The 26,681-nt window shown below is 48.7% G+C and overlaps 1 protein-coding gene across 5 annotated transcripts in view; it reads left to right on the top strand.

Moving 5' to 3' along the window:
• The window catches only part of GRAMD1B (GRAM domain containing 1B), a 187,178-nt gene that overhangs the window by 58,578 nt on the left and 101,919 nt on the right, over nt 1-26,681 (top strand). The window contains exon 1 of one of the 5 annotated variants that reach the window (XM_055548442.1): nt 4,595-4,743. The exons of the other annotated variants lie outside the window; for them this stretch is intronic. The gene's annotated coding sequence lies outside the window, so the exon portion shown is untranslated. Of the gene's footprint in view, nt 1-4,594; nt 4,744-26,681 lie in introns of those variants that run through there. 5 annotated transcript variants of the gene reach the window in all.

Raw genomic sequence — 26,681 nt, forward strand, 5'->3', positions numbered from 1 at the left:
TCCTGGCGTTGTGACTGAAACATGGTGTGTGCGTGTGCACCAAGTCACTTCCGTTGTGTCCGACTTTGTGCAGCCCCATGGACTGTAGCCCACCAGGCTCCTCTGTCCATGGGATTCTCCAGGCTAGAACACTGGAGTGCGTTGCCATGCCCTCCTTCAGGGGCTCTTCCTGACCCAGGGATTGAACCCGCATCTCTTACATCTCCTGCATTGGCAGGCAGGTTCTTTACCACTAGCGCCACCTGGGAAGCCCTGACACATGGTAGGTGCCCAATAAATATTTGTGACATGACTACCTGGAACTTGAATACCTGTCTGAAGCTTTTTGCGAGCTCTAATGTTCTGTGATCATGGGATTCTGTGACTGTGGCCCAGACAGAGGGCCGCTGTAGCCCTTAACATCTGTTACCCTTTGTGACAGTTTCATGGTCCTGACATTGCTTTGATCTGTGACTGCCTCTCACACATGCCCCTTTCTCTGATCCACAGACATGTATGCTCAGAGGATGTGCGGTCTGGGGCAGACAGCACAGAGGCGCTTGGGCTCAGCCTTGACTTTGGGGGCAGGGCTCTCCAGCTTGCCTGCACCGCCCGTCCCCGCCCAAGTTCCCAGTTTGTAGCTCCGCTCCAGCCGCTTCTGTTGCTGTCAGCAGAACTGTCTGCAGGTGTAGCCGTTACCTGCTCCGTGTTTCTCCTACTCCAGCATTTCTCCTTTTCTGCCTGAGAAAGAGGGGTTATTAATTATAGCTCAGCATACCACTCTCTCTCTCTGTGGATACCATCGCTGGGGTTTAGATTTGGATCACTGGCAGGTTGGCTAGTAAATTTCATTCCCCAGCATCTCCACCTCCTGCTGGGAGAAATGGTATCCTCTCAGTGGGGGTGAGGAAGGAATGTGAGTGGGTGAAGCTCGGGGCTCAGGCCGGAACCCCACCTTCAGGCTTGTCCCGCTCTGAGCTGCATTCTTTGTCTTCCTCTCTACTCTAGAGCTAAAATGCAGTTGGAGGCTCAGACCCCTGGATTCTCTTCTCAACATGACACTGATGAATACTGTAAGCTCAGAGCAGCTATTTGCAGAGGCCACTCCTTGTTTTGAAGCAATACTTTTCCAGAATTATTTGATACTCCAGCTTGGTGGCAAACCCCATCAGTAAAAAAATCTTTGAGTGGTATCACTAATGTCATGTGTGAATGTATGTACGTACAGAAGTTGTGTGCTTGCACTACTGTATGAAGTATTCTGTATATTATGTAAACAAGTGGCCATTTTAAAAGGATGAGCTAAAAAGTATAAATATAAGTTCTAATAGCTCCTTCCTTCACTGCATGGGAAGTGTTTATATCTGCTTGATAAAGAGCAGCCAGCTTGGGAGCCCAGGGTGCAGTGGTCCTCATCCTTTTAACAGGTTTCAGAATCACTTGCTGGAGAAGGAAATGGCAACCCACTCCAGTATTCTTGCCTGGAGAATCCCAGGGACAGAGGAGCCTGGTGGGCTGCTGTCCATAGGGTCGCACAGAGTTGGACACGACTAAAGCGCCTTAGCATGCATGCATACATTGGAGCAGGAAATGGCAACCCACTCCAGTATTGCCTGGAGAATCCCAGGGACAGAGGAGCCTGGTGGGCTGCCGTCTGTGGGCTCGCACAGAGTCGGACACAACTGAAGCGACTTAGCAGCAGAATCACTTGCAGAGCTAATTCAGTATTCACAGTCCTGGGTCCTTCTCTCCAATTCTGAGCCCCAATTCTGAATTTGCACAGGTAACACATTTCCCAAGTGGTTTCCATGCCAGTGGTCTTTGAGAACACACTCTGTAGCCTGCAACCTTCTAGCTGTATCAAGAATCCAATTTAAGGGACCTCCCTGGTGGTCCAGAGGGTAAGGATACACCTGCCAATGCAGGGAACATGGGTTCAATCCCCTGTCTGGGAACTAAGATCTCACATGCTGCAGGGCAGCTAAGCCTGTGGGCTGGGCTGTGGAGCCCGTGGGCTGGGCTGTGGAGCCCGTGGGCTGGGCTGTGGAGCATGGGCTGCAACTACTGAAGCCAGAACACCCTAGAGCCCACACTTGCCGAAAGCAGAGAAAGCCCATGTGCTGCAAGGAAGACCCAGAGGAGCCAAAGCAAACAAAAACCCAATTTAATATGGCTGGAACAGGGAAGACCTAGGTGTCTGTCCTGACTGGTGACATCAGTTTTAGGGAATCTCTGGCAGACCCTTGGTCCCTTTTTACCTGGGATACTGGGTCAGTGTCTGGCTTGTGTTTTTCCCTTACATTTTGCATAGCCCAAGAATCACCACTGTGCAGCAAGGAGAAAGGTGGGTGGGTTGGGATGTGTAATTAATCGTTTTCATCTTATCTGTCATCACTTTTCGGGTTGCTCAGTGCCTGCCTCTTCTTATCCTCAGACACAGGAACCACAAGCAGTTAAGTGCTGAGCTCTCTCCCTCTCTTTGCCAGTACTCTTTAATCCAAAAGAGGCAGCTCATCCACTGAGATGCAGAGAATCCCATTTCTGCCCTGGTTGGAACTGGTCCTGGGGGTTGGGGGAGCTGGAGGGAGTGGAGGAAGTCTGAGTATTTCACCCCCCACCCCCCTACCCCCCACACATACACACACACAAACACAAAAGCTCCCTTTGTCATTATTTGTGTGAGCGTGATGGGTGAGTTAGTAAGTAGAATTCTGGGTTGACTTTTAAAACTCTTTAAGTTTATTTGTTTGGCTCCATGCCAGACTTGCTTTGGGATCCGCAAAGTGAACACTTGACCTGCTCAACTCCTTCCCTCTGGAAGTGCAGCAGCTGTTACCCACATTTCCTTTTCCTGGCGTGGATTCCCTTCTGGCTGAGAGTTAACATCAGTTGTCCCTGTAAATAAGGGTAGAGACCTATTGAAGGAGCCCTAACAAAGAATTTGAGGGGCCAGACACTCTGCTGCTGCTGCTGCTAAGTCGCTTCAGTCGTGTCTGACTCTGTGCGACCCCAGAGACGGCAGCCCACCAGGCTCCCCCGTCCCTGGGATTCTCCAGGCAAGAACACTGGAGTGGGTTGCCATTTCCTTCTCCAATGCGTGAAAGTGAAAAATGAAAGTGAAGTCGCTCAGTCGAGTCCGACTCTTAGCAACCCCATGGACTGCAGCCTACCAGGCTCCTCTGTCCATGGGATTTTCCAGGCAAAAGAGTACTGGAGTGGGGTGCCATTGCCCTCTCCGCCAGACACTCTATTCTTTACTAATTCATGAATTTCTTCTTCACTATCTATGTCAAGTGGTTATCTGCCTCTCTATGAATCACTTCCATAATGGGAAATCGGCTAAGTACATTCATTGGGGTCTTTTTCAGTAACGAAATATATAATCAATAAGAAGTTACTGCAAATCTACAAATGAGAAGAGCAAATGCAAGACAACACGGAGTGTCTGTGTGCTTAGTTTGTGGGCACAATATCTGAGGTATTATTTGTTATTACTAATAATAGCTCCTATTTTGAGAGCTTATTATGTGCTCAATGCTGTGCTTTGCATGTGCTGTTCTTATTTAATCATAATAGTGACCCAGGAAGGGAAGTTACTGTTCTACCCATTTTCTAGATAAGACAAAGTCCATTGTCTTTCCTTGTCAGTGGCAGAGCTGACCACTTTACTTCAAAGCTCAAGTTTTATTTGCATCGCTTTATGACTTCCCCTTAAAAGAGGATACACATGGGGGTCTGGTGCAGGACCCTCTGCTTTTTCTTAGATCTAGTGGACCTTTCGTTATCAACTTCCTAGAATTGAAGCGTCAGATGTGGAAGTGTATGAGCTAGTCTTTTAATGAAGTTTATCTCTCAGAAAGCTTCAAAATCAGACAGAAGAAGAAACAAACAGGGAGAGAAAAGACCACAGTGATTCTGAATGATACAGTCAAATATGCCCAGAGGCCAAATAGATTTTTGTTTTTTTTTTTAATCTTTTTTTCAGTATACTTCCTGTGCATGCATGCGAGTGCGTGCTCAGTCATGTCCAACACAGTCATGTCTGTGACCCCATGGACTGTAGCCCACCAGGCTCCTCTGTCCGTGGTATTCTCCAGGTAAGAATACTGGAGTGGGTTTCTACTTCCTCCAGAGGATCTTCCCTGAGTGGGTTGCCATTTCCTCTTCCAGGAGATCTTCCCAACCCAGGATCAAACCGTACATCTCCTGCATCTCTTGCGTTGGCAGGCAGATTTTTCACCACTGAGCCATCTGGGAATCCTATGCTTCTTATACCATGCTGATTTTGCATAGCGCCTTAGGATTTTAACTAACAAGTTATATGCACAAAAGTTTCTGTACATATCTGTTTGACAGTATCTCTTTATACAGCTTTCTTTCCATTTCACCATTATGCCTCAACTGCAGAACAGAACTGTTGTTACTCTTACCTCCCAGCAGGTACCAGGTGAAGCCCCTGTGGTCATCTGCAGGACCGGCAAAAGTTCACTTCCCTGTGGGTTCGCCAGCACCCCCTGCTGGTGGTGACTTCCCAGGAGAGGAGGGAGTGGCCATCTGATCCCTCAATGGTAGCTGAGCTCAGTGGTGAGTCAGCAGGCAGAGACGGCAAAGGGAGTGGCCTGGACTCCACTCCTTCAGTTGTGGAGGGCTGGGGTGTCTGCCTGGCAGGACACCTTCCACCTCGTAGCTGTGAGAGAGGACACTGGGGGAAGGGAACAGCCAATGCCAAGGAAGAACTGCTGGTTGGTGTTGCTGTGCAAATGGGTTTGTATGTTCTTCTTAGACCCTCGGCTCAGATCCCTCTGGGGCCCATGAGTTCTTCCTTCGACATTTAAATAGCATGGTTCCGTGGTTGTCCTTTTCCCACCCCACCCAGCTTCCATAGCTTAATGGTCTGTTTGTTTTTGGATGTAAGCGCTGCAGCGGCAGCTCCAAGGATGCACCGGAGCCAGTCACCTTCAGAAGAAAAGCCAAGGACAGTCTGTAGCGGGTGGTCGGCTCCGGAGGCATGCTCTCCATGTTTTCCCTTGTGTGCTGCTGGCTCGCATCTCTTCCCCAGCCCCTGGTCCAAGAACTGACGCGGTTCTGTATATGCATCTTTCAGTTGCGTTTGCAGCCTCTTAGGAGATGTATTTGCCAGGAGGAAGGTGATCCCCGCCTCCCACCCCTCCACTATCTTGAAGCCTTCCCTATGTCCGCCCCCACCCCCCACCCTGGTCCCTTAGGAGAAACCTGGGACCCAGAGGAGGATACCCGGCCTCGGGAACTTACCCTCAGTTTCTCCCTTACATCTCCCACTGGCCTGGTCTGGCAGTTGCAGAGAACAACAATGGGGGAGTGAAACACTCTTGTTCAGTAGGCCTTCCCAGGGATCTGTGACCTCCGTCTGTCTCTCTTGTTTTCCTCTCGGTTTCAGCAGTAGTCGCTAGAAGGTACCGCATCCCGTGTCCAGTGGATGTCCTAGTGACCTTTGGAGGGCCCCCGGCTCTCCTACCCTGACCTCCACCAGCACTGCCTCCATCCTCAGTAGAGTGTGTGGTTGTACAGTGGCAACGTGTGCAGCTCCTGTTAACATGTACTGTAAAAAGGTCAGGCAGTGTGATTGGCCTTCTCCCCTCTCCCCTGGCTGCTGACCCCCCTGCTCAGATAATCCTGTGGCTTCTCATCTCTCACCCTGAACCCTGATGGGAAGGGCTCTGGGGTCCTCTGCTACCTGGCTGGCTGGAAGTCTTGTGTGAAAATTGATACAGGCATAGGCGTCAACCTCCAGCAAGAGGAATGGGAGGATTTCCCACCTTAGGCATTTATGACCCTTCCTATTTTTGAAGCACTTGCACAAATCTGTCAGGTGGAAGTCTCACTCAGGGACCAGCTGCTGGCTGGAAGTAGTGTGACTCCACTGGAGATGGTGAGTCAGGGCAGGACTGGTGTAACCAGAGCAGTGCCAGCTTTGCACTGGCACCAAGTGCAGATGGCCTAGGGATTTGAGGGAACTCGGGGAGTTCCCGTTGTTCCCAACTCCCGAGCATCCTTAAAATAGTCATCATACAGGCGACATTATTTTAGTTGATGTTTGTGGAAAGTGCCTGTTATGTGTCAGTCACTGTGCTCTTGTTTCAGGTTCCCCACTTTTCTATGAAATGTATAACTATTGCCTCCATATAGATGGGAAAACTGAGGCTTAGGGAGGTATCAGAATTTGCATAGGAACACACCACTGCTAAGTGGTAGGCTGAAATCCAGGTAAGTTGACTCTAGTTTTTAGCCACTATGCGACACTGCCCTGTCCAGTTCTAGAGGCTGATGTCCAGGCAGTATTGTTGATACTCCTGTTACTTGTGAGGTCCCGGGAAGTGCTGGTGGCTGAGGCAGATGAGTCTTTGGATGTCTTGTACCTTGAGGAGCTTTGATGTGAAGCCACAGTGGTCCTGGCAAAGACCTTGGAGTCTGGCCTGAGCTGTGGGTTTCCCTAAGTGAGCCCCCGTGGGAGGTGGGCGGCCTGGCATGGTCCCTTATCCAGCCAGTGGAGGGTGCTGTCCAGGGAGCAGCTCAGCTTCGCGAGACCAAGTCAGACTTGCACTTGGCAGGATTAGCTGCCAGCTCCCGAGTTTCCCTCATGCTGGGCAGTTACTTTCCAGCCACGGCTCCTCTCAGACACTTCGGTTAAACCCTCTAGTGGAAATTTCCGCTTTGAGTTTGGAATTGCTTAGTCTCCTTTCTTCTCCCACTTCCAGTCGGATTGGTTTCCTGATTTTCTTATTTCTTTTTTTCTAATTTTATTTATTTATTTGTTGTTTTTCGCTGTGCTTCATTGCTGTACGGGCTTTTCTCTAATTGCGGTGCACCAGCTTCTCATTGTGGTGGCTTTTCTTGTTGCAGAGCACGGGCGCTAGGGCCCACGGGCTTCAGTAGTCGGGGTGTGTGGGCTCAGTAGTTCGGCTCCCAGGTTCTAAATCACAGGCTCAATAGTTGTGCTACATGGGCTTAGTTGCTCTGTGGCATGTGGGATCCACCTGGACCAGGGATCAAATCCGTGTCTCCTGCATTAACAGGTGACCACTGAGCCACCGGGGAAGCCCTGGATTTTCTTTGTGAATCTTTCTTTCCCTTCTTATTTTCATGTGGAGTCTTTCCTTGTTCTTTGATGGCTTTCTCCGCTAAACTCCCCTATGTGTCCCGACAGAGTCCATGACCCTTCAGCGTTACCTGCAAGTGTCTCCTGGTGGTCTTTTCCTGTTGCGTTTCTGTCTTTTCCTTGTTCTGGTGACTGCCTCACCCCACTGCTCGAATGCTTTCATTCCACTGAAAAAGCAGTGGGGGTGGGGCTTGTTTTCTGTCCAATCTACTTCCACCATTGTCACCCCTGCAGGGGTCTTAAAATGTTTTGCTCTGGTGAGGAGAGGTCGTTTGGATGGAGGAAGACAGGAAATGAACCACTGAAATTTTTTTTTTTTTAAAGCTCTTAACGTTTAAGTAGTATTTCCTGTGAAGTGAAGTGAAAGTCGCTCAGTTGTGTCCGACTCTTTGCAACCCCATGTACTATACAGTCAGTGGAGTTCTCCAGGCCAGAATACTGGAGTGGGTAGCCTTTCCCTTCTCCAGGGGGTCTTCCCAACCCAGGGATCCAACCCAGGTCTCCCACATTGCAGGCAGATTCTTTACCAGCTGAGCCACCACGGAAGCCCAAGAATACTGGAGTGGGTAGCCTATCCCTTTTCCAGGGCGTCTTCCCAACCCGGGGATCGAATCCAGGTCTCCCACATTGCAGGCAGATTCTTTACCAGCTGAGCCACCAGGGAAGCCCAAGAACACTGGAGTGGGTAGCCTATCCTTTCTCCAGCGGGTCTTCCCAACTCAGGGATCGAACCCAGGTCTCCCCCATTTCTCAACCCCTTCCCTATGTTATCTCATTTAATCCTCATAGTAGCCAGTGAGTTGCGGGATAGTGTTACCCCTGTCTCACAGATGAGGAAATGGGGCACAGGGGGCAGTAACTTCCCCAGGGTGACACAGCGGGGTGGGCGGTTGAGTCAGAATTCAGACCTCAGGAGGAGGATTTGAGAGGCAGGCTTGCCGTGAGGCTCAGCTGCCTCTGAAGAGCTGATGGCTAACGAGCAAAGGAGAGGCTGGCACCTTCCAAACCGTCAGACACACAGTCGCCGTCATGGGAGCTCACACACACTGCCCCCTTTCACTTGCGCTGTCTCCCTCTTTCCGGTTCTGTCTCTTCGTCTCTCAAGAGAAGCTGCCATTTTCTGTGTACGAGGAGAGCACACATCAAGTGACCTCTCAAGGTCTGTCGTGCTGGGAGACTCCCTGTTTCATCGCCGTCTTCGGTTCACAGGAAGTGTCGGCAGTCTAGAGAGAAGGGATTTCACCTCTTTGGCGCAGGCACCTGATCCGTATTTGTGGTCTTAGGACGGGCACAGTGATCCGGCTGCAGATTTTATAAGCAATGCAGACAAGGCTGCCCCACCGCCCTTCACTCAGGGAACCTCACAGCCGCATGGTGCAGCAGGCTCACTTATCTGACCAGGGTCTGAAACAGCCAGTCCTGCTTCTTCCTGGCAGTGCCTCCTCCCAAAGGCAGGTGCCCAAGGAGGCGCTTCCTAAAAAGCAGCTGCAGTACCTGCCTCTGAGCTGTCCTCTAGGACTGGGTGCCTAGACCCCCCACCCCACGCCCTAACCGGCCCCTGCCCAGGGTCACTGTTGCTTCTTTTCAAGCATCTGGGTTTGTTTTTTTTTTTTTTTTCCCCTCCTTAACTTTGTACATAAGTATGGTGATTAAGAAGTTAGAATATAGTATCTACGGTAAAGTAATTGGGCCTCCCATGTGGCTCTGGTGGTAAAGAACCTTCTTGCCAGTGCAGGAGATAAAGGAGATGCAAGTTTGATCCCTGGGTTGAGAAGATCCCCTGGAAGAGGGCATGGCAACCCACTCCAGTATTCTTCCCTGCAGACTCCCATGGACAGAGAAGCCTGGTGGGCCACAGTCCATAGAGTCGCAAAGAGTCGGACATGACTGAGTGACTGGGCATGCAGCATGCGCGTAATTAGTATGAGTAATTGCCCTGGAGAGAAAATGTTGTAATGATGTTATAAAGAGGCCCCCCAAGCCTTTCTCTGCCTATCTGTCTGTCTACCTATTGGTCTGTCTATATATCTATCTGTTGGCCTATCTATCCTTTCAGTAAATGTTAGGCAAAATGTAAGGAGATGAAGCTGTTGGAGAACTTCTGGTCCCTAGTTCAGAAAGCAAGTGCATGGAATAGAGGAGTTATTTATCCTATAAGGAATCATCCAGATCAATTTCTTGCTGGTAGGTAGCAGAGGTGCAGACTCAGTGGCTTCTTAATTAGATACTCTGCAGTAACTTCTCTTTCCTTTTTTTCCTTCAATGTCATTCTCTTTTCTGTCTTTTTCTTTGGAGGTGTCTTTGGACTCAGGGACACAGTCCTTCTCTTCTCTCTCATCAAAGCTTAGCACTATCCCCTACGTCCCCTCGCTGCCCCGGCTTCCAGGTTGTCTGTTCTATAGGTAGTAGCACTCTCCTCTGCCCTGCTCTGTCTTCAGGGCCTATGAATTGTTTGATAAAATACACATGAATGCTTCTGGTGAAGCACCCCTTCCACACGCTGTCTCCAAGCTCACCATCCAGGGCTGTGTGAGGTGGATGCTTTTAAGAACTGAGTAGGTGAATGTGTTTGGTCTCTGGGAAGACTGGGTGACGTCCCATTAACATGGTCCGGTTTTTATGTGATTCTTATGAAACAGAATGTCCTCATTCGTGGGTACCAACCTTCTGCTCTCCATCTGTTTGTACATCTGACTGTCAGCCCAGGAACAGAGAGGCCTGCAGGCCACAGCGATAGCCAGAAGGCACATTCCAGGCCTCTGAGCAGAGCTAACAGATGTGGGTCTGGCACGCCTCACACGCAAAGGTGTGGGAATATGATGGAATCTCACCACTGTGATACTGACCAAGTCCCTTACTCACCTCAGGTTGAATAGGTATCTGTGACAATAGTCTAGGGCTTATGAAAACCAGGCAATGAGTTAATGAAAAACAATTCATTGACCTGCATGATTTTCTCTTACTCGCATCCTTGTCCTTTTTCATTTAGGTTTATGGAACTTGGCGGCCCTTGGCTAATAGAGTTAAGATGGGAAAGGGAAGGGAGCAGTCATCTGTCTGGTGTTGATGATGGTTGGAAAAGAATGTACCTCCAGGAACCAGGCTATGCATCTTTTTTCCCCCTCCTTAATTTTAATCTTGATGGTTGACCAATTTGGTCAAGTGTCTTGGTCTGCTTTTTTGCTTATATAAAGTGATCATGAATGAATCTTTGATGATTCCTTTTTTTTTGGTTCCGGAGAGCAGGGGCTACTCTCTCGCTGTGGTGCACGATCTTCTCATCGCAGTGGCTTCTCTTGTTGCAGAGCATAGGTGCGAGGCGAACAGGCTTGAGTAGTTGTAGCACTTGGGCTCAGTAGTTGCAACTTGCTGGCCCTGTGGTGGCTGGACTTAAGTAGCTGCAGCACAGGGGCTCGTTCGTTGTGGGTCGAGGCCTTAGCATGCAGGCTTCAGTAGTTACAGGACATGGGCTCAGTAGTTGCAGCTCGAGGGCTCTGGAGCACGGGCTTAGTAGCCCGAGCCATGTGGAATCTTCCCGGACCAGGGATAGAACCCTTGTCCCCTGTATTGGCAGGTGGATTCTTAGCCACTGCACCACCAGGGAAGCCCATTGATGATTCTTTTTAAAAGCAGTTTCCATCGGACACAGGAGATTTGCTAAATTTATATAGTACCCTCTAGATGGATCCAGGATTTTTTTTTCTCCTAACGTTTGATAGCGTATTTTCTAATTTGCCATCTTCAACAGAAAGGTGGAGTCGCAAAGGGAAGTTGCAAATTAACTGAGGTTTTATGTGAGTCTGTAGTCCTGGGAAGCAGGAGTTGGGGACTGAGGGGTGAGAAATTTGATAGAATAATGTTTAGTGGAAGGGGATTTGAAGTCAGTGAACATGGGTTTGAGTCTCTGCTGTGCTGTCTGTGTGACCTTGGGCAAGTCACCTAAAGTCTCTGAATCTCAGTTTCATTATCTGTGAAATGGGGAAAACAATATTGCCTCACTGGATGCCTGAAAGTGTCAGATGAGGTAATGGATTTGCAAACATGTAAATTATGGAGCACTGTACCAGTGGGAATTGCTACTGTTATTATTCCTGCCAGACCCACAGATGCTGGTAAAATAAACTAGGGGAATTGTTGATGTAATCATTCTTTTGGAAATGATCTTTCCTTGATCATTTTTGATGATGTTTCCTTGGAAACACTCTTTCCTTGATGTGCTGGTTACCTGACTGCTTGGATTCCTTGTGAAGTCAGGCTTGAACAAACAGAAGCAGGTGGTAGAATGAATGAAAGCTAGAAAGCTAGAAAGAATGAGGGCAGGTGCAGGTGGTAAGGATTGAGACCTTGGGTCACTGCCTTCTTCTTCTATTTGCTGTATTTTAATCTCTCCCTTTAACTCTTGCTTTGCTGGGTTTTCTGTGCTCTGGGGGCTGGATTGCAAAAGTTGGGGAACGAGGGCATCAATTCTGTCAGGATCTCACCACCCCTGAGGGAAAATCTGTGTGGAATTGGGGAACAAGTGCTGGGAGACCTTTCTTGGATCCTTTTGCTTTTTTGCGGGGCCTTGGTTTTCTTCTCTGTTAAAAGAAGCTGAAACTTTAAAGTCTCATCTACCTATAACTTTTTGCGGTTCTGAAATTACAGACTTTAAGGAATCCGTGTCCCTAACAGCAAGCCTAGGTTAGCACATTAGAAGCGCTGCTGTAGAATGATGGAAGGAGGTACTTAGGGATGCCCTGGGATATTGACCTGCTCATCCATAGGTGGTTCTCTCTGATTGGGAGAAAGATCTAAAGATGCCAATGTGTTAGGTTGAACTCCAGCAGGAAGACTGGTGGTTCACCAGAGCGCACAAGCTTGTTTCCTTGCTGGTTCCGAGGAGCTGAGCTGCTCTTTTGCATTCTTGCTGCTGCTGACACCTGGCAGACTCCAAGGAAAGGATACGTGTGCTGTGCTTTTAAGTAGAGACTCTGCATTTCCCCACAAATGCGAGCAGCCCATGCCCCCTTCCCCCTAGGGCCCAGGGCGCTCTGATCCCTCTCCCCGCGGCTGCCCTGACTGCCACAGCCTATCCCAGGTTGCCTGGGTGAAATGGGCCAGAGAGGAAGCGGTAGTCACTGCGAGCAGAGCGGCCTGTCCCTGCTGGGCAGGAAACCTAGAGTGATGAATGGGGCCGGATGAAGTCATCCTGCTCCTCCAATCAGGCTGCTCCAGAGAGAGCCAGGGGCCTCTGCAGATCCAGCCGGCTGCCGGCTGCTCTCATGTACCTTTAGACAGGCTGTGAGTCTCTGGGAGTGGAGTGGGGGGGTGCGAGCCGCCCGCCCCGGCTCCTGTGTAGGCCTCAGTCAGTCTGAATGTTATTGCAAGGTGAGTGGCTTCACCGGGCGTATTCCTCTCCCTCTGCATTCTCAGCCTTGCCTGCCGGGCTCTGGCTTTGTGGCTCTGGCACCTCCTTGCACAGCACCTTCTGCTTCCATCTGAGGGCCTGCCCCTTCTTCTTGAGGTTCTCACACCCGCACCCCACCGCCCCCCAGCCTTCTCCCCTCCTGCTACCCCCAGCACTTGCTCAGCACCCGCCAGCTGGCCTCTTCCCACGAGCTCCCCTCGCCCTGACCTGTGGGTACCAATTGGCCTGGTGATGGGAGGGCAGGGCCTTCATCTCTGTGAGCTCTCCCCCAGTAGGGGGAGCCCTGGCGAGACCTGCACTTAACTTCTGGGAAGAAGGGCCCCCTGACTCAGCCCAAAGTGGGCATCTGTGGGAACATGGGCAGGCCCCCGACATGCGGGGGGGACCCCAAGGCTCTGCTCTCCGCCCCCAGCCAAGGAGGTCCCGGGGCCAAAGCTTGAAAACAGGTCTCTCATTTCCCCTGACCTTCAAAGGGGCTGTCTGTTCTTTCCGGGTGGACCTTTGTGACTCTGCCTTTTCTCTCTGGACGGCGCCGCTGCCCCTTAGGCCAAGCCGCGATCATGGAGCCGGCTGATATGGCGACAGCAAAGGTAGGATGGAAATGCTGCCGGCCGCACTGTGCGTAAGTGGCTTCGCTTGGCGAGTTCTACCTTCGGTTCACTTCTCTCTCCCCTCCTGTCCCTCAGCCCATCCCTCCGGGAGAGTACCCAGGGACCGTGTCAGAGTGGAGGGAAATGGTGCAAGAGTGAGGACCTGCGGAGGGGAGGAAGGCCAGGCCCTCCAGTGCACTCGCCTCACCTCTGTGCCCCTGGAAGCCTGGCGGGTGGGGGCGGTGACCTGTGACTGTGATTGGGCTGACCCGAGTGTGTGCATGTCTTTCTTGTTAGCTTTGCCTCGGTTTTCCTTGACCTTTATCCTGTGTCTTTTCTCTCACCCTTCTCCCTTATTCTCCTTGCCTGCTCCCCGCACTGCAGTGCTGTCTTAACCCATCTGTGCCACCTCAACACTCTCTTTTCACCTTTCTTTGCTCCTCTTTTCCCTCTGCCTGCTGTATAAGGACCGGGTGGGGTCGACGTGGGCTGGACAGTCTTGAGAGCAGAGACTGCCTGTCATCCTGCAGCAAATGTTGGCCTTGGGATTGGCGAGGGGTTTGGCTCTGAGTGGTGGAGGTGGCGGCTGCCCCTCCCACCATTCGTCTGATGCCCCAATGGAAGTGCGGGTCTGGGCATCTAGGAAATCGTGCCACGTGCTGTGTCGTGGGGACCCTGTAGGCACGCTAGAGGGCGTCCCTGAGATTGGAGTCTCTCCTGACTCCTGCTTGCAATTTGCAGTTTGTTTTTCTGTGTGTTTTTTTCCAAACAAGCAGCTTGAGCCATTAAGCGTGGATGGGGGCGCTAAGGAGGCTGAGTGTGTAAGCCCCTGTGGTCCTTCCAGAACATCTCAGGGGTTGGTTTGGGGAGCTTCCTCTTTGGCCGATGGCAGGGTCTCCTTTCTCTCAGAGATGGACGATTGGACGAGGTTCAGACTTCTGGAGCAGGTTGGGTACCCCATGTGCGTGTGGCAGAGAGAGGGAGGTAGGAGCTCCAGCCAACAACAGTGCTCTGGGTGGTAATGTGTTAAAGCGGTTAGGACGCGTCTCTGGGACCCACAGAGCTCAGTTCTCAGCCCCTTCCTCCCACTTCCACGTGCTGTGTGCTCTGATCCAAGTTACTTAACCTCTCTGGGCTTTCATCTCCTCATCTGCATAATGGTGCAAATGACATGCATGTGTTGTTTTAATGAGCTTAGATTCTGTCAAATACTTCCTTTTTCTTGCAGACAGGAGCTAGGGAGAGCAAAACTGAATGGGAACAGGCCTCCCTGGATTCTCGGACCACATTGCCCCCCTCAGTGCCCCCATCCTTCCTGTCTCTTTCCTTCCTTCCACAAACATTTGAGCACCCATATTGAGCATGCATGGTGCAAGGTGCTGTATCCCCTTGGCTGTGTGCTGTGGCAGCTGTGGGAGCAGGCATCTGCAACTGTGTTTGGATCCAAAACAGTGTGCTCCGAGCAGTTTGCTGTCTGGCTGTAATGGTGCTCTCTGTGATGTCAAGTGTCATTTCTCGCCAGGCTTACCTTTTACAAACCTGCTAGTCAACTCGCTCTTACAGTTGTAAGTGGTTTGGGATCAATCAGCCAGCTGTCAAGGGGCTGTGGTGGTGAGTGCTCTGGGAAAGGTGTGGTTTGCAGGGGTGGGGGAGTTATTACACAGTTAGTTTGGAGATTTGTGTTCGCATTTGCCTATGGAGGTAGAAACGGAATGGGCTTCATTTTTCTTGGGTTCTTGCCCTTCCTTTGTCTAGATTGTGGATTATCTAATCAGGCAAAAAAAAAAAAAAAAAACAACAACAAAACAGACCTTGGAGCTGAACAGTTTCTGAGGCTAACATTTGTGTTCAGGACCTTGACCACAAGAGGGAATCTGATTGGTCAAGGAAACAGACAACACTTAACCCTAGCGTTCTTTTTCTTTAACCTTTTCTAGCCCAAATCTTTTGGGGAGAGTGTAGTTCAAGTGTTTTCAGTCTGGGTCCATGAACCATTAAGGTCCTTGGATGCACTTTAGGAGAGGGTCCAGGAGCTTCAATCATTTGTAGACAGAATTTCCTATCTCTGTATTTTTCTGGAAAGAATATCCACAGCTCTCATCAGATCTCAGAGGGCTCATAACTCAGGAAAGTTTAAATCTCTTTTAACTCCCATAGAGAGTCTGCTTGCATTTTACAACCCAGCTACAAAGAAAACCTGTACATTGTGGTTGGCACGCTGACACTGGAGGAAGCTGTGCACATGCAGGAACCATGGAGTAAAATTTCATAATGTGACTCAGTGGTAACTGATTTAATATGATGTGGATGTCATTTTTAAATGTCTTGTTATTGTTTAGTCACTAAGTTGTGTCCGACTCTTTGGCAACCCCATGGAGTGTAGCCCCCCAGGCTCCTTTGTCCATGGATTTCCCAGGCGAGAATACTGTAGTGCATAGCCATTTCCTTCTCCAGGGATCTTCCCTACCTAGGGATCAAACCCAAGTCTCTTGTGTCTCCTCGATTGGCAGGCAGGTTCTTTACCCTCTGAGCCACCTGGGAAGACCTTAAAATGTCTAAATACATGTAAATGCATCTCCCTTACCTTTCCTCTGTAATATCTGATATCCTGTTCCCTGAATCCCATCAGCTCCCAATATATTGGGTTTAATTTATTGTTGTTGTCAGGCTGCTTAGTCGTGTCTGACCCTTTGCAATCCCATGGTCTATAGCCCACCAGGCTCCTTTGTTCAATTACTCCCCACTGAAATAACTTTTGGTGGAGGGTGTGGTCACTTGATGAGAGCCCTGCCTATTTAGACTATATTCAGTTCCTGGAGACGGGCTTTTAGAGGTGTGACTTCATCTCTGGGAGTCTGCATTATTGCATTGAGATGGTGCTACTCTTTTTCTAAGGTTGCAGTTTCAGACTGGGGTCATCAGATGTCCCAACATGACTGTTAACATAAGTAGATGATAAATTGTGTCCTGAGAGTTTCCATTTCAGCCTTGAGAAAACGGGTTGATAAGCATTCATTAATCCATTCACTCAACAAATGTTTATTAAATGCCGATTATACGCCTGCAGAGATTCAATATGTGGAAGTTTTTGATGAGTAACACAGGATCACTGTGAGCACTTAGTTCCTCATGGGTTCTTGGGGCGGACAGATGAATAGACAGATTCTGATGGCACAAAGGTGATAAGGGTTGTAACAGAAGCTCAAGTCACCAGGAAAGCACAAAAGAACTATTGGATGTTGCCTGTGCCGGCATCAGGGCTTTCTATAAGAAGTGACATTTGATCTGAGGCATGGGTGGGAGTTTATTGCATGGACAAGGGGAGAGAGATGGTCTGGTTATAATTTGGAGCTGGACAGGTCTGAGTTCAAATGCTGGCAGTCCATGTTTTCTGGCTCAGTGAACTTGAGCGAGTTATCTTGACTTTTCCTAGTCTCAGTTTCTTCCTTTGTAAATGAGGGTGATATCATCCCCCCTACAGGATTGTTGTGAGGATTAAATACCTTCGGTAAAATGCCTGCACGTCGGAGATGTTCACTGACCAGTTGTGAGGCAGAAGCATGTGGCAAAGCCCAGGCCACCACAAGCAGTTGTGCCTGATCGGCGCATAGGATGCGTGTGGGAGATGGGAGGCAGATCATGAAACTGGAGAAGGAAGCAGGAGTTGACCCATCAGGACAGCCTTACTGCTGCTGCTGCTAAGTCGCTTCAGTCGTGTCCGACTCTGTGCGACCCCATAGACGGCAGCCCACCAGGCTCCCCCATCTCTGGGATTCTCCAGGCAAGAACACTGGAGTGGGCTGCCATTTCCTTCTCCAGTGCATGAAAGTGAAAAGTGAAAGTGAAGTCACTCAGTCGTGTCCCACTCTTCGAGACCCCATGGACTGCAGCCTTCCAGGCTCCTCCGTCCATTGGATTTTCCAAGCAAGAGTACTGGAGTGGGGTGCCATCGCCTTCTCCAGGACAGCCTTAGCCCTGCTTAAATACTGGGAGCAGTTGAAGGACTTTATTTAAGATAGCCTCAGGTCTGCTTTTGAAAAAGTATTCTTTGACTGCAGGGTAGACAGATCATTAGAATTTTCCTCATTTTGTGCCATCTCTGACACTTTTATGTTTTCCACGTCTGTCTTCCCCGATTCATGTGCTAAGTTGCTTTAGTCGGGTCCAGTTCTTTGCGACCCCATGGACTATAACCTGTCAGGCTTCTCTGTCCATGGGATTTTCCAGAGGAGAATACTGGAGTAGGTTGCCATGCCCTCCTCCAGGGGATCTTCCCAACCCAGGTATCGAACTTGCATCTCTTACGTCTCCTGCCTTGGCAGGCAGATTATTTACCACTAGCACCACCTGGGAAGCCCCAGAACTGATGTGACTTTATGCCTAATTAAATGGGAGGCAGGACAGGAAGCATGTAGGATGAATTCCAGGTCTCTGACTGGGTGGTGCCATCTATTGGGATAGGCTCAGGAGATCATGGTCAGGAGGAGATGTAGTGATGTGGAATTTCATTTGTTGGTCTGGCTCTGAGGTGCCCATGGGACATAAAGGTGAAGGTATTCAGGAACAATTGGGAATTTGTATGAGTGCCCAGGGGAGTGGTCATAGCTGTACACATGTATATTTGGGAGGCACAGTCTTAGCTCCAAGGCATTGTTCAAACAGCCAGGACTGGACTAGGTCCTTATAAGAAGAACAGTTGTAGCTATGTGCGTGTAGATGGATGTTAACTGGACTTACTGTAGTGATCTTTTTTAGTACCTACATACATGGAACCATTATGTTGTACTTCTGAAATTATCATAATGTTATATGTCAATTATATCTCAATTAAAAAAAAAAAAGACTAGATTAGGAACCTCTGTGACCCGGACAGCCCCCTTGGACTGGAGAAGCTTTTCAGATTTTTCATCAGCAGTTACGAGGCGGAGGCTCTCTTTCAAGTGCAGTGTGAGATCTTGGAACTGAGAAGGCCTTCTTCATAGGAGAGTCTGAGCTTGTGGGTTTTGTAGAGAGATTGAAAAGTGTCGATGGACTGACCCAGAATTGCCACATATTTTTTTTTAACCCATAAACGGTTAACAACAAGACTAAACTGAACTAAAGTGTAGAAACTACCACTACCACCATTTGTGATAGGTTGGCTAAAAGGTTGGTTCGGGATTTTTTGTACCAGCTTATGGAAAAACCCAGATGAACTTTTTGCCAACCCAGTATTTAGTGAGGATCTAAACACAAAATTTTAAAGGATGAATTATTAAAAATTAAAGATTCAGTATATTTAGTTTTGGGGAGCTTAACCACATTGCCCTTATTTTTCTCACTTGTCTGTGGATCTGCATGGATATATCATGGTGCAGGCCAGCACTTGGGCGCTCCTGAAGCAGCACAGGTAACTGGGGGCTGAGTTACAGTTACGAGAGGACACAGGTGCATTTACTGAGGAGCCCTGCAACCTGGGCTCTTAGGTTCACTCATGATTATGCCAGTCTCCTGTCTGTCGTGATCTGAGAATATTGTAGGTATAGCAGCCTGAATCATCTTTGAACATTTAATTTTCACTTTAAGATGCTGATGAGAAAATATACTGATGTAGGAAGTGAAACTTCAGAATGCATCCTTTTAGACACTGCCTGCTCCATCCAAATAAACCTGTATTTATTGGCAGCGATCGTAGCAATATGTTCTGAAGGCACTATTTCTAGACACCTGTCATGCAAAGAGGAAGTTCTGGTCTCCATAGAGGATGATGACAAATATTGGATCCTTTTTCTGGCTAACTCTTTTGAGTTAAGGCCATGCTAATCAAGAAATAATTAACACAGATTTAATATAGGCTTAGCTGAGAACATTCACCGTTACTCATTAGTTGATTGAAAAATTGGCGTAATGATTACAAACCTATCTTCATTTTGAAAAACAGAAGTACTCTGCCGTTCTGATTAGCTGTGTCTCTCTAATGGGACTTATTGCTTTAAACTTTATGTTAGATTTATTATAACTACTTAATGCCCATGCCTTGTGTTCCTTATTAGCTTATGAGCTTTTAGAGCTCAAGAATGATATTGGATTGATCATTGAAATATCATCTTGGTTTGCCTGGGCTATGAACACATGAGCCACTCAATGAGTACAGCTATTGTTGAATAAATAAATAAATAGCTGACTGACCTAACAGAAACATCACAAAATAGAACCATCCAAACATCTCCAAAAAAATAGGAAACGTGAGAAACTTTGGCAAAGAAGAAAAAGTAGATCAGGAAGCATAGAAATGGAACCTGTGGTTCTTTTGCAGTGGGTAGTGGTGGTCTGCGGTCCCTGGTTGAGAATAAGCAAAATAAGGGTTAAAAAGTGTTGAGCACTTACTGGATATTATGTCACGCCTTGTGTCATTGTCATGGATTGTTGACATCATGGCTTTTTTATAGATAGAGCCAAGGCGTAAGTGACTTGCTCAGGGTCACGCAGCTTGTTCAATACGGATTTGAACTGAAGTCTAGTTTCATAATCCTTGTGCTGAACCACAAAACCGTATCTCCAGGACTGGTGTCAGGCCCGTGACAGTTAAGAATGCAGCTTTTCTCTGCTGGTCCTTCTCAACAAGCAAGCAGTTTCTCTGCCAGCAAGAGATTCTTGTCTTGTCCTTGGCCTGGAGACTTCCACTGTGAAAATGAGTTAACACTTGATTCAGCTGTTTGTTAATGGCAATTCTCATATGTCACTTAGTTGAGAAAGGAGAAATCTCCGTTTGGTGGGAGGAGAGCAGGAAGCAGCTGGCTGTGGGTGTATGGGTGTTCGGGCTCCCTCCCTGAGAAAACCTGAGGATGTTGATGCGCATCCTCCAGGGTCCCTGACACCACACCATCAGTCACCCCGAATTTCTCCAGAGAATAAACCAGGAAGGAGCAGGGTGGGTAAGTAGAAATCTGCCTTGTTTCTTCCATCTGGCAGCAGACATGTTTCCTTTTGTTATGAGTGTAATTAGAATGAGGAGTGAAATGAGGCCACATTCCCCCTCTCCTAGGGGGTGGGATTTCTCCGAGGTGTGCGATGTCTTTCCCGACAGGAGGGCATTTACCTCCTAGAGGCCGCCCGTCTGTCTAGCAGCAGAAGGAGTTGTGATCCAGGACCCGCTAATGAAAGAGTTGTTGTTTCGTCATTAAATTGTGTCCTACTCTTCTGTGACCCCCTGGACTGAAGCCCACCAGACTCCTCTGTCCATGGGATTCTCCAGGCAAAAATCATGGAGCAGGTTGCTGTTTCCTCCACCAGGAGGATCTTCCCGACTCAGGGATCGAACCTGTGAGTCCTGCATTGGCAGGCGGATTCTTTACCTCTGAGCCACTAGGGAAGCCGCTGATGAAGGAGCCCTACAGGTAAAGCAGCACTGAGTCAGGCAGGCAGATTTGGAAAGCAGGGAGGGACTTTGGAGGAAAAGTGGAAGGCAGGATAAAGAGCAGGAGTCCAGTCCCCTTTGGGGTTTTCATTGCCATACAGAGCAGAACCCAGGATGGTCCTGTCTCCTTTGATCAAGCTGGGAAGTAATCATGGAGAGGGGATGTCAAGAGCTGCTTCAGCAGACAGGGAGGGAAAGCTTAACTGGCTTCTGTACCCAGGAGAGCAGGGGAGGCAGCTCCCATCCTGGCCTGGATTAGAGGGAGAAGGGCCTGGGCTGGAGAGTGCAGACGGTTTTGAGGCCTTTGTGGTTTCTGGGCACAGGGCTTTGCTCCCTAGCTTTTGCTCTCTTCACCCACCCCCACCTTATCTCAGGGTTGGGAGTAGGATCAGAACGAGGCCTCCCAGGGCCTCAGTTTCTCCTTCCATCCAGTGTGGTTTAGTGACACCTCACTGGGTTGTTGTGAGAACCCCAGACCTAACGCACGGGAGGCCGTCTGAAACTCGCGTGGACAGACACCGCTGTGTGGAACCCCTGGCCGCCCGCCTCCATCCCATCTCCCTCCCTCCTCTCTGGTCCTGATGAAGAGGGGGTGGGATGAAGCCTACCAGAGCTTGACTTTGACCTTGTCCATCCTATTGGTTGCCTGGAGGAACCTTCTGGATTAGCAGATTGTGAAGGAGGAGCGAAGAAGGCTGGGGGTGGGGGGGGAGGTGAGTCTGTCTGTCCAGCACCCTAAGCAAATCCCTGGGGTGCAGAGGCAGAAGGAAGCATCGTTCAAATGATCAGAGCCTGGCTGGCCTTCCCCACGAGCCTCTCTACCCCAGCTACTCCGTGGCCTGAGCCGCCCCTCCCTAGAGTGGCCCGCGGGGCTTGAGGGCAGAGGTCCATGCACTGGAGGGGTGGGGCGGGCTCAGGAAGCTCCAGGCTGGGTGCCGACCAGAGGGCAAGGCCAATGCCTGCAGTCCACACCGTCACCCCAGAGCCAGTGACTAATAGTGGCAGAGGGTGGGGAGAGGAGAGTGGAGGAGGGAGGGCAGGGAGGAAGGGAGGAGGCACGGGGAAGTGGTGGGGAGCACCTGATGGGCGCAGCTCTGGCCATCTGCCGTCCCCTCACACAGCCTCTGTTGACCGCAGCGTGGAATTCTGGCTGGAGGACGAGGTGTGGGGGCTTGTTGTTCAAGTGTTCAGGAGGCTCCCCCTCCCCCCACTGCTCCTCTCCGCTAGCTTCCTGACCTCCAAAAGGCTCCTTAAATATAACACTCTGGGCGCCTGACGACGCCCTCTGCCTGAGCGCGGAGCTCTCTGTCTCCCCAGCGTGTGACTGCAGCACAGTCTGCCCCGGTTTTTGCCAGCTCCTGGAGGCATGCGGCTCTGCCCTGCAGCTGCGGCGCTCCTCAGGAGCAGGGGCAGAGCGAGGGCAGCGCAGATCCCGGAGCACGAGAGAAGGCGGGCCCGCGGGGACCACGTTGTCCATCTATTTTCTGCTCCACATACGCTCCACTCCCAGTGACTTCCCAAGGTCGTGAGGAGGCATGTGCGTCTGCTGCCGGAAAGAGGAAAGAGCCGCTGGTGGGGAGGTGGGAGTCACAGGGCTGAGTTCTCTCTCGGGCTCACAGATGCAAGGCGTCCCTTGGCTGGGGGCCTTCGGTGTCCGGTTATTGGTCACCAGCTGTGTGCTCTGGTTGAAAGGCCTCTCTCACCATTCTGGCCCTGACTCACAGATGAGGCAGAAAGTCCAGTTGTGATATTGTCGGGTTAGCAGAGGAACAGCATGAGGGTGGGTGAGACCTCAGGCTCCTGGGGGCCAGAAGGGAGCCAGGGCAGCTAAAATCAGAACGGAAGTTTTTTCCAGCCTTCATTCCAAACCCAGTAACATTTGGAAGGAACCACTGTAGCAAGAAGCTTAGAGTCGTGTAAACCAACCTTCTTCTGCGAACCGAACCTTGGGCCACACAGCCAACTTGTGAATATTTGTGAGACTGGGAAGATCAAATTTTTGAACTGAGATTTTGGAAAATGCATATAACACAAAAGGTTGTCATTGTCAGTCCTTCCCCCACCACCGTCCTGCCCTTTCATCAAGTCTGTTCACAAAAATAGGCAAAGGCTGGTGCCAGGTGAACACAGCTGTGCCTCTTACCCATCCTGCTGACCACACTGTCTTCCCACCCTATGGAGGTGACCACCTCCCTAAATGTTGGCTGTGTCATCCCCGTGACTTTTCGTTTTATGGGTACAGAGTATCTCTTTATACAGATTTTCTATCTATTTGGCTATAAAATGTCTGGCTTCAATCTATCCATCTCAGGTGTCCCTGGTGGTTCAGATGGTAGAGAATCTGCCTGCAATGCAGGAGACCTGGGTGCAGTGCAGAAGACACCCTGGGTCAGGTAGATCCCCTGGAGAAGGGAATGGCAATCCACTCGAGTATTCTTGCCTGAAGAATGCCATGGACAGAGGATCCTGGCAGGCTACAGTCCATGGGATCACAAAGAGTTGGACAAAACTAAGTGTTACTTGGGCAAAACTAACACTTTCACTTTTCACTGTCATGTGTGTTATATATATATATCATCATACTGTAGGTATTCTTCTCTGATTCACTTCCTCTGTTCAACATTGTTTCTGAGAGTCATCCACTTGTGACAGTAGTGTACACATTTTCTGTATGCTATTGTTATATACTGGGGCTTCCCAGGTGGCTCAGTGGTAAAGAACCCAGCTGCCAGTGCAGGAGACACAGGAGACACAGATTTGATCCCTTGATTGGGAAGATCTCCTGGAGAAAGGAATGGCTACCCGTTCCAGTATTGTTGCCGGGAGAATTCCGTGGACAGAGGAGCCTGTCGAGCTACATACAGTCCATGAGGTCACAAAGAGTTGGATGCCACTGAGCATGCAGGCACGTATTGCTGTATACTATCCCAGATCAAGAAAATAGCAGTTAATTTTCCTTCCTGTTGTTGACATTTTTTCCCCAGTGTTTTGGGGGGTCCCTGCAAACCATGCTGTCACATTCAGTGCTGTGTGACGTTTCTCATGTGAGCCCTGACTTTAGACGTTAGGGGAGGCACGTCTTCAGCCTGCCCACATAGTACCAAGTAGTTTCCTTAGGAACCAGACTAATACACACTTGCATAGCTCCTTTCCAACCTTGATATTGTTAGACTTAGACTTTTTATTTTATTTTATTAGGATTTTTTTTTCTGATGTGGACCATTTTTTGAAGTCTTCATTGAATGTCTTTCAATAGTGTTTCTATGTTTTGGTTTTTTGGTCGTGAAGCATGTGTGATCTTAGCTCCCCGACCAGGGATCGAATCCTTACCCTCTGCATTTGAAGGCGAAGTCCTAACCACTGGACCACCAGGAAAGTCCCTGTTAGATTTTTAAAATTTTACCAATCATCTAGGTATGAGGTGGTATCTCACCCAAGTTTAAATTTGCATTTTCCTAAGTACTCATAAACTTGAGCACCATTTCGTATATTTATTGATCATTTCCTCTTCTGAAAGTGCTTATTCAAATCATTTGTCTATTTTTCTCATTGTGTTTTTTTCTTATTAATTTATAGAATTTTAAAAATAAACTCTGAATAACTCCAGTTATTACACAGTCCAATTACATATATTGTGCAGTCTTCTCTCAGAAAAATCTTGTCTTTTCTGTGGTCAATGCTGATGATCATATGTTCTAAATCTTACTGTGGTTACAGCCTTCCTTTTCTGGACTTTTTTTTTTTTTGGTGAATTTCTTAGGAAATTCTTAGGCAACGATCTGTGTGAGGATCCATTTGTAATTATGACTTATTGGGGAGATTGTTTTTCTTTCCTCATTCACTCACTGTCAAGGTTGAAGACAGTTTTCCTTTTATATCCTCAGCAGCACTGTGTCTTTCAAGTTCACCCTTGTGGTGAGAGTTTAGTTAGCAGGACCTGCTTTACCAAGTCTTCTCTCACATTAGCGGGCTTTTGGCATCACATAGGGCTTTGCTGGTGGCTCAGTGGTAAAGAATCTGCCTGCAATGCAGGAGACCCAGCTTCGATCCCTGGGTCGGGAAGAGCCCCTGGAGAAGGAAATGGCCTCACACAAGTGGGCTTTTGACTTTGTCCCTTGTCCAGTGTGCTCTGTGGGGCCATCAGAACCAAAACCAGTTTCACAGGTTCTAAAAATGTATCCTCAAGGCATCCCTTGATTTTCTGGGTTTCTGCACTCACTACATTTGTGCCTCTAAATATTCCTGTTTTGATAGCTCATCAAGCTTTTTGAAAAGAATTTTTCTTTCTTTGTTAGTGTTTTATTTTATGCAGCATTTTTTAGTTGTTAGCAGGAAGGACCATCAGGATATCTAGTCTACCATATTGCCAGAAATAGAAGTCCTCTGAGTTTAATTTTTTTTGGAAGTTCTTGCCCTTCTTGAAATATGGGTATCAAGGAGTGGCCAGCCAAATTGCAGTCAGGCAGAAACAGGAGAGTCTAACGCACCTGCCTGATCATACACAGATGAATGTAGAATTACGTCGGTGCTGATAATTTACCGGTCAGGGAACTTTTCAAACCGTACAAATCAGACTGTCCTCTATGAGAAGATAAAAGAGGGAACATATACTGAATGAGGCATCTCAGGGTGCTCCTCACATCACATACACACAGTGACATGCAAGCCAGCTAACTCATCAGTTAAAGGAAGAGGAAGCTAGCTTGATTCAGTCTTCCTTTTACCTGTGGCCTGGATTCTTTTTGTTCTGGGAGCACGTTAGCCCTTATCATCAGCTTGTCTGATGATTGAGAAGATTTTTCTTTCATCAGCGTACATTATGATGGAGAGACTGGATATTGGAGTTGGCCATGCCTGCATTCAAATACCAAGGTTGCAGCTTGTTGGTTGGCATTAGACAAATCGAGACACTACACTCTAGTTTACCAGGTCTTGTCTTGCACCTCTCCATTAGCTGTATTACCTGGAAAATAATGAGAGTTAACTACTTCATAATGTGTGTGAGGTTTCAGTGAGATAATGCTTGCCCTCAGTAAAGTCTTACTTAATAATTGTGAAGCAAAGGGGAGTTTGAAAAATAATAGGTAAAGGGTAAAAGCTAAAGAATTTGACCATTACAATAGTGTTTCTAATGTAATGCTTGGAAAGCTTTGATTCAGGTTTTATGTATCACCTGCAATCAGAGCAGTTGATGGGCAGAATGAAAGCATCTTCCTGGAGTCCTCTAAGTGACATTAGCCTAGGGGCTGGGTCACAGGTCCTGGAAAGTCCTTTGAGAGAATTATCTCAGTTGTAAAGGAGAACTGTATGCACTTCTGGAATCTTCTGCATCCCTATAATACCTAGGCTGACAGTATGGCCGAGGGACAAGCTCAAGGAGCTTTAGAAACATAACCGCAGATGTCTTCAGAAGTCTTTTAAGTGTTTCAGTGTCGTGTCCCATATGGGGACTATGGATGGAGAATAATTCCATCACCCAAGGATATCTTTACCAGTGTTTCTGCAGAACCATCTGGACGCTGGAGAGAGACAACAGTGCTTGAGTTAGGTTTGAATGAGGTCACTTCAATTAAACACTGGCTTATCAGACCCCTACTAGGCAAGCATTCCTACTCAACTGGAGAGATAAAGCTGAACCCATATACTTCCCCTGCCTTCGTGGAGCTGATCATCTAAAAGGAGGAAGGCAGATCATGAACAAGTAATTATCTGCACTCTGGTTTTCCTTAAGTGTCACCTTAGAGGGTCAAGTGTAGATGGTGTGTGCCTATAGCACAAATGGATATCCTGATTGCTTTGGGGCAGGTTACAGGGTAAAGCCTTATTATGGTTCAGTTGACGGTTGCTATGTCATAATTAATCTCCTCTTTGTTCATTCTCACCCATCCGCATTACTGACCCAGATAGTCAGTAATCTAGGGGAGGACAAAAAGGAATGGCATGGTCAGAGGAGTTGCTGGGGCTGGAACTCCTGGACCTCAGCTTGGAGGATTGTAAGAAGAGCCATGTCTCATTTTCCTGGGAGTCCAGTGTTCGAGTTGATGTTGAAAAATCTCAGTCCCTCCTCACTTGATGCTGGGTCTTGTCTGGATCTTCATGGGGCCCTGTATGATGATAAAAGGTTTAAATCCTGCACCAGGCCTTTGTGGCCACCTTAAAAGGTTTCCTGGCCCC

Source organism: Bubalus kerabau, chromosome 15 (genome assembly GCF_029407905.1).
Source record: "Bubalus kerabau isolate K-KA32 ecotype Philippines breed swamp buffalo chromosome 15, PCC_UOA_SB_1v2, whole genome shotgun sequence".
Lineage (NCBI taxonomy): Eukaryota > Metazoa > Chordata > Mammalia > Artiodactyla > Bovidae > Bubalus > Bubalus kerabau.